This window comes from Crocodylus porosus, unplaced genomic scaffold (assembly GCF_001723895.1).
Source record: "Crocodylus porosus isolate Cpor-Errol unplaced genomic scaffold, CroPor_comp1, whole genome shotgun sequence".
NCBI lineage: Eukaryota > Metazoa > Chordata > Crocodylia > Crocodylidae > Crocodylus > Crocodylus porosus.
The window spans coordinates 8,494,736-8,502,895 of NW_017728929.1; the positions used below are offsets into that span (position 1 = coordinate 8,494,736).

The window sequence follows — 8,160 nt, forward strand, 5'->3', positions numbered from 1 at the left end:
CCCCAAATCCTCAACACATCAGGTTCCTTCTGCTGGTCTATAGAGGGCAGAGCTTCTTGTCTCCTGGAGCCTTTACAAAGAGTGTCCCAAGCATTTCTCAGTAGGTGTTTGGTGTGCTGGTCTGGAGCTTTCTCTGCCAGTTGGCATCCCTATTATTGCAGTTTATTTGTATTTTGGCAGCGCGTAGTCCCCAAGCCGGAAACAGTGACCACTTAGGAACATTTAGGTATCTGCCTCAGATGATGATCAGTATTGCATTTGACTTGGTATTTCCAGGCTCGATGAGCTTCTCTCTCCTTTATCTTGGTCCTTATCCCCCATTAGTCACTGTACTGCCTGAAAAATGGGTGCAGTGGACTGTCGTGTGTGTATACAATTAAAACATCTAAGCTTGCATCTGTGCACACCTTGCTGTATATTGCTGTGTTTAACCTTACTGATGTTGGGGAAGGCAAGGTTAAACACAGGCACCCTTTCAGTGAGGTCTGTGATGGTCTTTAGTTCTTCGGGGAGGTTGTCCCAGATTCCAGTGGGATCAGGGCTTTAGGTGGACCATGCACTGATCCTTCCCACGCTTACGTACACATTCCCTCCCAGCAGCCCTCCAACTATAGACACTGGGTTCCAGCCCTTCCCAAAAGCCCAGAGGATAAGTCTCAGCCTGAGGTTGAGTACCGTTGCTGTAGGCAGCTTTGCTGTTACTAGGAAGGCAGTCCCCTATCAGACTGCCCATCACACAGTGCTGCTCTGTGATCCTATCCCAGGAGAGGCCCAGCAATCATCTCTCCTGTTAGTGAAGCTTTTTGCTTTGGAAATTGGAAGTTGTCCCGTGTAACCAGGCTGTTTTGCTGATTCATTGCTTAGTTTCCGTGTTCTTTGGAAACTCCTCTCTACCATCTACTAGCATGCTCTCACTGTGGTCTCATGGCCCGAGGCGATTTGACCGAGACCTGCCATCTGTCTCTGGCTTTGCCACAGACTCTCAACGTGTCCTTGGGCAACTCAGTGCAGGGTGGATTTTCAAAGGTATTGAAAGATGCATTTAACCTCAAGTCCCTCTTGAGGTTTACAAGAGAGCCAAAGATGGTGAGGTTCCCAGTCTGCACTTATAAATCTCAGTAGGTTTCTATTTGCAATTTAGGCACCTGCATAGTTAAAGCACCAGACTGGGACTGGGGGGAGGTGAGTTCCATTCCTGGTGCTGTCACTGGTCTGCTGGGTAACCTTGAGCAAGCCATTTAATGCTCTGTGCCTTGGCTTCCCCACCTGTAAAAGGGGAACAGTGATTCCACCCTCATTTGCAAAGTGCTTTGAGGCCTATTGGAAAGTGAGCCATTCTTTTAATTTATGTAATAATGTATTTTGAATGTCTGGTCTTTGATTCATCCGTGGCTTAGTTTCCCATCTATAAAGTGGTGATAATAGTCTCGCCATCTTCCCATCCTTTGTGTGGGTGGTCTAATGGCATCCAAAGCTTTTGGGGAGGGTGGAAGGGTTATGAGTATTAGCCCAATATGTGTATTAACTATGTGCAGCAATTAGCACAGTGGCGCTGTGATTTTAATGTGCGTCACCCATGCCAACATCATGCAAATACCAATTTGTTCCATTTCCTTCAGGAGCTGAATAGAGAATCAACTGGATGATTTAAAGATAGGAACTGTTATTGTAGGCAGAAGAACAGCGAGTGAGCAGAGACTTCTGTATATTCACTGCCCTCTCCCAACCCTCCTGGCATTGTCTCCTGTTTTCCCTGTTGATTCTCCATACAGCTGCTAAAGGGAGCTGTTTCCTGGATTTTCAGCTTTCCAAAGCAAGCTCCATCTTGGAATGGGTTATACAGCGTCCAAAGGTACTGGGGGTCCCACACTAGATGCAGCTATGATTATTTGTTATAACTGTAGAGGAAAGGGGAGTGTTCCCCTCATTTTGGGTGCTGGAATGCAATGCAATGACCACTCCCCTTTGATTTTAACTTAGAAGAGCTGTTGCCATCAGTTTTGCTGACATACTAATATACTGAGCTCAGTGTGGACAATTTGCTCTATCAGAGCCTGTAAAACCACCAATCATTCAATATGTGTTACCTAAGCAGGCACTACATGCATTGCCTAGCTCATCTCAGCCAGAAGTGTGTGTAATTTTGCTGGGTTAGAGGCTAGCATTCATTCACTGTCTCCAGACAATGCGCTCTGCCCACATGCCCTAATATTACCCTAGTGGTGACTCACAGACTTGTTCTGCTATCATCCTTGCTGTATAAAAACAGAAGATCCAAATTAGACCTCATTTCAGCCAGAAAGATGGTCTCTTTGCTTATGTGTAATTGTACTGGTTCATGAGAATTAAAATAAGTTCTTACAATATCTGAGAGGAGGTAATGTTGGACACTGGATATTGGAATAAAGATTTTTCATTGCGCATGATGAAACTAGAATCGGTGAGTGCCTTCTCACAGATGTGCTGATGTCTGCTATTTAGAAACAGCTTGCTTGCATGGATTGCAAGATTGGGGCGGTGGGGGCGGTCTTTGGGCTGGCCACTATACAAACACATGGTAAGAGGTCCTCCCATGAAAAAATGATGTTCCAAGCAGATGAGGCTAGGAAGCAAAGAGTGCTACTGGTATCGTCCCTGCCTGCGAAACAAGGAACTGAATCAAGGAGAGTTGAAGCAACTTGCCAAGGTAGAGTCTTTGGGGAGTCTGCAGCCAAGAAATAGGACTCCTGTGTCCTTGTGTAGTGCTTTAAATGCATCATCCTTCTTCCTTCACATCCTAGAATTATTGCTCTTCTCCCCCTGGTAAGAGCAGGAGGACAAGTGTTGGGGGACAGGAGGAACAGTTGCCCCAGACGTCACTTGCCTGTGGGCCACCAGAAGCCCCCTCAACAGGGCTTGTGGGCCTGGCCTGCTGTATGAGTATCTCAAGACCTTGCTGTACTCTGTGGAAATCTACCTGTGTCCCAGAGGAAGGATTCTTGGTATGCACACCACACTGCATGGGAGGGTTGTGGACAGTTTGATTTTTCTCCTAGCCACACAGCGTAGCCACAAGCTTTCAAGGGGCATTCAAAATAGGGTGCTTCTGCTGCATCAAGAAGAGCATAAAAGAATTGCCGTGGCATGTGGGAACAACAATAGAAAGACTAAGGCACAAAATGAGTTACAACTAACAAGGAACATGCAGAGCAATGAAAAAAGATTCTAAAAATACATTAGCACTGCAAGAGGGACATGTAAGTCCATTACTGAATAGGGAAGGTGAACAAATAACAGATGACACAGAAAAATCCTCCATACCTCTTTTGCTTCAGTCTTCACAAAAAAGGTTAATTGTGATTAGCTATTTAACACAATTAAAGTTAACAAGGGGTTAGGGACACAGGCCAGAAGTAGAGAGAGCCGATTAACGAATGCTTAGGTAAGTTAGATGTATTCGAGTCAGCAGGGCCTGATGAAATTTACCCTAGAGTACTTAAGGAAGTAGCTGAAGCAATCTCTGAACCATTAGCAATTATCTTCAAGAGCTCATGGAGGATGGGAGCAGTCCCGGAGGACTGAAGGAAGGTTCTGTGTTTGCCTGTCTTTAAAAAGACAGAGAAAGGGGCACCCAGGGAATTACAGACCAGTCAGCATAGTTTGCAGTACCTGGGAAAGTACCAGAACAGATTATTATACAATCAATTTGTGAGCACCTGGAGGATAATAAGGTGATGAGAAACAGTCAATGTGGATTTGTCAAGAACTAATTGTGTCAAGCCAACCTAACTTCCTTCTGTGACAGGATAAATGCATGAAGGGGAAGCCATAAACGTGATGTATTTTGACTTTAGGAAAGTTTTTGGCAAAGTCCCACATGGCCAGCAAACTTAAGAACACGTGGTTTAGTTGAAATCATTGCAAGATGCATTAAAAACCTGTATTTAGTGAGTATCTATCATTCACTCTCAATGTGGGAGGATATTTGAGGTGAGGGTCTCGCAGGGATTTGTCATGGACCCAGTTCTATCCAGTATTTTCATTACTAACTTGGATGGTAGCATAGAGACTACAGTTATGATAACACCTGCAGGTGATACCCAACTGGGAAGAGTTTCAAACACTTTAGAAGGCAGGATTAAAATACCTAATTATCTCCTTAAATTGGAGAAATGGCCTGAATCAAGTTGACAACATTCAGTGAAGTTGAGTGAAAAGTAACACACCTGGAAAGGAGAAAAAAAATCAAATGCACTGCTATAAAAATAGAAAATAACTGTATAGGCTTCAGTATGGCAGAAAAGAATCTGAGGTTATAGTCGATCACAAAAAGTATATGAGTCAACAATGGTGGTATTACAGAAAAGGTAAATGCCATTTTGAGATGTGTTAACAGAAGTGTCGTTCTCAAGGAGCGGGAGGTAGTTAACTGCTCTATTCAGTATCTGTGAGGCCATAGCTGAAGTGATGTGTCCACTTTTGGGCACTATTCTTTTAGAAATATGTGGGTAAAATGTGGAGAGTCCAGAGGATCGGAGTGCAGTGAAATGTAAATATCTTAGGAAGCATGATTTATGAATAAAGGCTGAAAGATTGGATTGGTTTAGTGCAGAAAGAGAAGCCTGGGGAACGCAGGGGGGAATCAGGGAAGGTAGAGGATATAACTGTCTTCCAGCACACAAAAAAACTGCTTTAGAGAGAAAGAGGAAGATGAGTTGGTTTCCATGGCCACTGGACCAAGGAAAAGAAGTGGGCTTACGGGTCAGGAGGGAGGAGGAGTATAGGTTTCCTTCCTGGCGTTGGCTGGGGAGACAAAGACTCTGCCTAGACCAAGATCAAGATTCATTGCTAGGTTTTTCTAAGGTTAACCTAAGGTCCTGTCCTACAAAGGTTTGCAAATAGTTAGGTTGTCTAAGGATGTGAAAAGATCTACCATGGCCAGTGCAGCAGTACAAGCAAAAATCCTAGCATGGACATAGCTGTGCTGGCAAAGCTTCTGGCATTCAGGACAGTTCTGTACTAAGCTGGCAGGAAAACCTTTCGGTCGGCATAAGCTGCTTCTCTAGTAGGTACCTCTACCAATATAGCTCTGCTATAGTGGCACAGCTATAGTGGCACAATTGTAGTGGCAGCAGCTCTGTAATGCAGAGTAGCCCTGAAGGAAGGAATGACTTTTGCTGGGAGCAGATGTAAAGCCTCAGCCTCTTTTGATGAGGGCTGCAAAGAGGTAAATATCTCAGCTGAAAAAGCTCAACTTTTACTTCCAGAGAATGATATGGTGCAGGTGACATCCTAAAGCCTCTAGTCTAAGAGTGACATTTCTTCTCTGAAATAAATGGGGCAATACATTTGTTCATCTCAGTGGGACCAGGATTTCAATCTAAGAGTGGGGTGAGGTAAAGAGCCCAGCAGTATTGTCTGACGGCCATCCCAGAGACATCCTAGTTAAGCTGTGTTCCCAGGGACATCTTAGTTCAGCAAAAAGAAGCAATTATGAGTAAAGCAAGAGAAGATCAAAAGGAATTCATGTAACTTTAAGATGTACAAATTCATGTAACTTTAAGATGTACAAATATTTCAAGTTCTGACTCTTTAATAAAATCAGAGGCTATTCTGATACAGTTCTGACTCTTTAAATCAGAAGATTGTCAAATATATTCCCAGGCTTCTCCTTTTGTAAAGTCTTATGTACCTGCCTGGCTTTGTGGAGCCTCTCTCATGTGGCCGCAGAGGCTGCTTCTCCTGCCACTATGCGTGGTTGTGTTTTCCCCAAAGGATAGCCCGATACTTACCTGCCACATCTTGGATATTATGTTCAGTAGTGGGATTCCCTTCCTCAGCGGGGAACACACCAGGCTTCGTCATTAGCAGGCATTCCTGGGGCTCCACCTCCCCTACACCCCAGCCATGCACCAACCTATCGGGACATCTGAACAACTGAAAGTTTGACTCTGCCTAGATGTCATGTCCTATTCCCTCTCTGCCTTTCTGGCCCTCGGTGGTCATAACAGTTTTCCTCCCTCGTTGCACAGATGAACTTGGGGTGGTGAGGCAGCCTCAATGATGGGTCTGGCTTATCAGCATTGGGATCCCCTGAGTAGCTCCAGCCTGCTCGGTCCCTGGTGTCAGTCCTGTGGCCTTTCTCCTGGCCCTTGGATCGTCCTAAATCCAACAGCTTTGGCATCCTCCGGACTGACGCCCTCACCATCCCGAGTGATGTGTCCCTTTTAATTAAGCCCTGAATCCTTCTGCTGAGTCCCTCTTCGGCCCCTCCTTGTAGGTGTCGGGAGGCCCATGCTTGACTTGGGAGACGGTCCCAGAGCCATCTCCCTGCTGCATCCCCCCAGCTGATTCCCCACCGCCAGCTTTTATCCCAGCCGGGCGGTGTTCCTTGATGACATCATTGGGCCACACCAGGCCCAGCCACAGAGAAAAGCAGCTGATAAACCAGGCTGGTGCTCCACCCCTCTGTGGCTCATCTGGCCCAGCTGTATTTGGGGGAGGTAAGAACAGGTTCTCAGGGCTTTTCTTCTTGTCGTGGCAAGCTGTCCCCACTGCAACCCATGCCACAGTAGGGGTCTCCTGGCTTTTTCTTATCATCCCCCTGGGACATCTTCCCACTTGCTGATTAAAGCTCAACAGCATCATTAAAAGATGGATGTATCCATGCCAAACTTAAGCTTTCATCCCCAGGATCTTGCATTACATTTATCCAAAAAAGGCACTTGTGGGAAGGACTTGAAAATGGGCACAATGAAAATCTAAATCAAGTAGTCCCTATCTGCATAAGCAACAGCAGGGAAAAAAGAGTAGGATTGACTGTCAGCTCTTCAGGGTTTCAGTTGAAAGACAGGGACAGTAGATAGTCCTTGGTAAAACTTAGCAGAGCAAGACTTGCAATCGCAATAGGATCAGCATGTGTTCCTGCTAGGAGGCAGAAGCACCTGGAAAAAATATGGGAGGAATTTAGAGAAGGTAACATATTGTTGGAGGAGACTTTAACTACCCCCTCATTTAGCAAGATGTGGTGGATACAGGTAAAGAAGCTGGAAGAATGTTGTAGGACCTGACTCAAGGCTCCATTGGTAAGGACTGTTGCAGGGGAATTAGACCCAAATACATGTGATTTTCACATTGTATTTCCACCGGTGCATTCTTTTTGTTTATGCTGATAGATGTGCTTCTTACTTCTGGCTTGCTATGGCAAACTGTAATTTCCTAAAGTGAGGTGCAGACATGGATCTGTAGAACTTCTTTGGAATGAAAAGAATGAGAAATCCACAGAGTCTGTGGAGAACACATCTATTTGCTTTGGCAGGGTTCAGCCTTGAGTACCCATGTAGATTTTGAGTGGTCTGTGGGATGGCAGGGCTGTCCACATAATGACTTTGGGGTAGAGGGGTCTTTCCTTCCTCTCTAACTGAATGATTTATGGAGCCCTTGAGTCATTGTTTCCCCTCATCTCACCAACAGATGAACCCTTGACTTCACTGAGGTTTTTCTATAAAGTCTGGGAGAGAGGGGAAAGGTGTTGCAGAGACTCTGTCCTTTCTTCCATGGAGGAAATGGGAGATTTACACTAGGAACCATGGAGAAATGTTTGGGCTCATAGATATCATTATGTTTGAGCCACGTCTAAAGGTGTTCCAGCCTGAAACCAGGGCTTTGTGGATGGATAATGTTGGCACAGTGCATAGAATCATCATAGAATCATAGAAGTCGGGTTGGAAGGGACCTTGTAGATCTTCAAGTCTGACCCCCCACCTGGGCAGGAGAAAAACTGGGCTCAAATGACTCCTGCCAGGTAGGCATCAAGCCTCTTCTTAAAGGCGCCCAGGGTAGGAGCCAGCACCACTTCCCTTGGAAGTTGATTCCAGATCCTAGCCGCCCTGACAGTGAAGTAGTTCTTATGGATATCTAATCTAAACCTACTCTCCAACAACTTGTGGCCGTTATTCCTTGTTATGCCGGGGGCGCGAGGGGGAACAAGGTCTCTCCCAAACCCTTCTGGTCCCCCCTGGTGAGTTTATAGACAGTCACCAGGTCCCCCCTCAGTCTTCTCTTGTGAAGGCTGAACAGGTTCAGATCCCACAGTCTCTCATTGTAGGGTCTGCCCTGTTGTCCCCGGATCATGCGGGTGGCCCTCCTCTGGACCCTCTCAATGTTGTCCACATCCCTCCT

The 8,160-nt window shown here is 45.7% G+C and overlaps 1 long non-coding RNA gene across 1 annotated transcript in view; it reads right to left on the minus strand.

Moving 5' to 3' along the window:
* The window catches only part of LOC109315334, an 18,965-nt gene that overhangs the window by 5,412 nt on the left and 5,393 nt on the right, over positions 1-8,160 (minus strand). Inside the window, exon 2 of the long non-coding RNA XR_002102482.1 lies at positions 7,216-7,221. This is a non-coding gene — a long non-coding RNA (uncharacterized LOC109315334). The remainder of the gene's footprint in view (positions 1-7,215; positions 7,222-8,160) is intronic.